At 45.4% G+C, this 3099-nt stretch overlaps 1 pseudogene; it reads left to right on the plus strand.

Moving 5' to 3' along the window:
- The first annotated feature begins 2004 nt into the window (after positions 1-2004).
- On the plus strand, positions 2005-2675 carry LOC129493143 (28 kDa heat- and acid-stable phosphoprotein-like; annotated as a pseudogene).
- The last annotated feature ends 424 nt before the right edge of the window (positions 2676-3099 follow it).

The raw sequence follows: 3099 nt of genomic DNA on the forward strand, positions 1-3099 counted from the left end.
GTCACTGGTAAACAGTAAGTGAGTCAAAGACTACTCATTCGGTCCATCTGTTGAAAATCCTAATTTAAGATAGACCTCAACCTTTTTAAGACTAAAGTAAAGATGAAAAATGACCCCTGAGGCAAATATTATAATATAGGTTTTAAGATTATCATGTCAAAAAGTCAAAAAGAGCGTATCAGCAAAAAATGTTCATGGGATTTAGAATAAACTTTCACAAAACTGTTCAGCATCCTCAAGTTAATTTCCCTGCAGGAACATCATATTAAAAACTACCCATATGAGAAATCACCTTCACAAGAATTAAAAAATCAGATGAGAGATCACAGTAGGTAGTTTCAGTATAACAAGAAAAGACACACTGAAGAGAGTAGGAAGGGCAGTTTCACATTGCCTACACCACACTGCTCCAACCCCTGGCAGGGCAATGGGGAGAGAAAACCTGTGTGCTTGTGGGAGGGGAAGGAAGTGAGTGTAGGACTTTACATTGTAACTCAGTGCTGGCTCCATCGTAATGGAACACAGCACTGGGTAGAATTCTGTGGTCCTTGATTTCAGGCTGGTGCCCATGAAGGAAACACTTAAATCTGGTCAAAGCTAGAGGGGAATCTCCCTCTTCTGCCGGAGGAAATTGAGTACCTGCCTACTTCACTACCAACTGAATAAAGTGGCTTCCAGTTCCAAATAATTTTTTAATTTTTTTTATTTCAATAGGTTTTTCGGGAACAGGTAGTATTTGGTTAAATGATTAAGTTCTTTAGTAATAATTTCTGAGACTTTGGTGCAAATAAATTTTAGTGGCAGACATCCTGTAGTGACTGACCATGGTTCTTGGTCAAATCTCAGTGTTGCTCTGGTCTAGGAGGTTGTGAGCTCAGGGTGTAATTCAGTGTAACACCAGGTTCACTGGCCACAGGAGTACCTGCATCACCCCTCCTCCATCTCCATGCAGTGCATCATGGAGACAGATGCCATTTGGGGGAAGACGAGAGACATCCACAGGAGACTTTACCTTAAAACCTAGTACCAGCACCACAATAGTAAGACAGCCTTGGAAAGAGCCCCAAAACCCTTAATTTCAGGGTCTTGCCCCTGAAGAGGGCTTTTAAACCTATCCTGGGCCAGAAGGGAATGCACTACTGAGTGGATTCACCACTAGCTGACTACCGTGGCCTCAGGAATTGAATAAATAGTGGTCACAGTCTTTGGACTATCCCTGTGACTTTCTTGGTCTGGGAGGCCATGGGCTTGTGGTGTGGTGTCAGCAGTGGTCACAGGAATGCCCATATCATTCCTCCCTCAACTCCAGGCATCTCGGAACATCATGAGACTCCATTTGCTTAGAGAACAAAGAGGCAAGTGAGCAAGGGACTTTACTTGGGATCCCAGGAAATTCTCCCTAATCTTCACCAAGCCCATCAGGGCTGAGTATGTAGGAATCTGCACTTAGCATGCCCTTTTGTGTAGAAATCGTTGCAGCAACAACAAGCTTAGGAAACTCAACAATTAGTCCCCTTTGAACTCTTGGAAAGTCCTTTGGAAAAGGACAAATACAAATAAGGTAAGATGTGAAGACTAGATTAATATCTAATTCTTCAATGCCCAGACATTAATAAACATTTGCAAATATTAATAAAATTCTGGAAAATATAACCTCACCAAATGAACTAAATAAGACACCATAATCAGCCCTGTAGGGATGAAGATATGTAACCTTTCTGACAGGGAATTAAAATTCGTTGTTTTGAGAAAGTTCAATGAACTTCAGGAAAACATACAAACACACACACATAAACAATTTGTTAATTTATTATAAAAATTTAACAAATAGATTGAAATAGTTTTAAAATGTCAAATGGAAATCCTGTAGCTAAAAAATACAATTGACAAAGTGAAAATCGAACCAACATGTCACAACAGCAGAATTGATCAAACAGAAAAAAATAATTGGTAAGCTCAAAGACAGGCTATTTAAAATACAAAGTCAAGGCCGCAGCCGCGGAGCCGCAATGCCTAAAGGAGGGAGAAAGGGAGCCCACATAGGCCAGGCGAGGCAGTATACAAGCCCTGAGGAGATTGAAGCGCAGCTGCAGGCTGAGAAGCAGAAGGCCAGGGAAGAAGAGGAGCAAAAAGAAGGTGGAGATGGGGCTGCAGGTGACCCCAAAAAGGAGAAGAAATCTCTAGACTCAGATGAGAGTGAGGATGAAGAAGATAACTACCAGCAAAGGCGTCGAAGGGCTCAGAGACATCGAGAACCCCAACCGGGTGGCACAGACAACCAAAAAGGTCACATAACTGGATCTAGACGGGCCAATAGAGCTTTCGAGGAGAGAAAGAGAAGAGATTGAGAAGCAGAAGGCAAAAGAGAGTTATATGAAAATGCACTTGGCCGGGAAGGCAGAGCAAGCCAAGGCCGACCTGGCCCAGCAGGCCATCATCTGGAAACAGCAAGACGAGGCTGCCTGGAAGAAGGAAGAGGAAAGGAAAGCAAAAGACTATGCCACATTGTCAGGAAAATGAATGCAGTCGCTCTCCCTGAATAACCGCAACCCGTGGGAGGAGATGCCGGGGACCTGGGCCGCGCTGCCAGGACCTCTGCTGTGTCTCGCCCACCCTGTGCCATAGCGCCGCTGCAACAGCCCCTCACGGCCAGAAGCCCCCCATGGCCTGGGGCCTCCTCTTCATCTTGGCACATAAATTGTTCGGGGGATGTGGTGGGGCGCTGGGGCAGGAGCAGCTGCTATCTTTGACACAGAAAGATGCAGGACAGCATTTCATATGTAACCATTTGAATGTTTTCGCTGTTTTTAGAATTCAGAGCCCTTGCTGGGGGGTGCCTGGGAGATGGGGTAAGAAGAGCTTTCATTTGTCTGATAGATAGCACTTTACGGGGTGGTTGTCCCAGGAGGCAGCTGCTGACGGGTTTGCTACACCCAGCACCGGACTGTGTTGCCTGGGTGCTCATTCAGAGAGAGGCTGTCATCTGGGAGCCCGTGCCCCTGGGTCCTCAAGGGTCATGGCTTGTTCCTGGTCAGTAATATCTGATCGAAGCCTCGCCTGTCTGCCCTTCTCTGACTGGTTCCTACCCACCTGGCCGGG

This window comes from Symphalangus syndactylus, chromosome 11 (genome assembly GCF_028878055.3).
Source record: "Symphalangus syndactylus isolate Jambi chromosome 11, NHGRI_mSymSyn1-v2.1_pri, whole genome shotgun sequence".
In the NCBI taxonomy this organism is placed as follows: Eukaryota; Metazoa; Chordata; class Mammalia; order Primates; family Hylobatidae; genus Symphalangus; species Symphalangus syndactylus.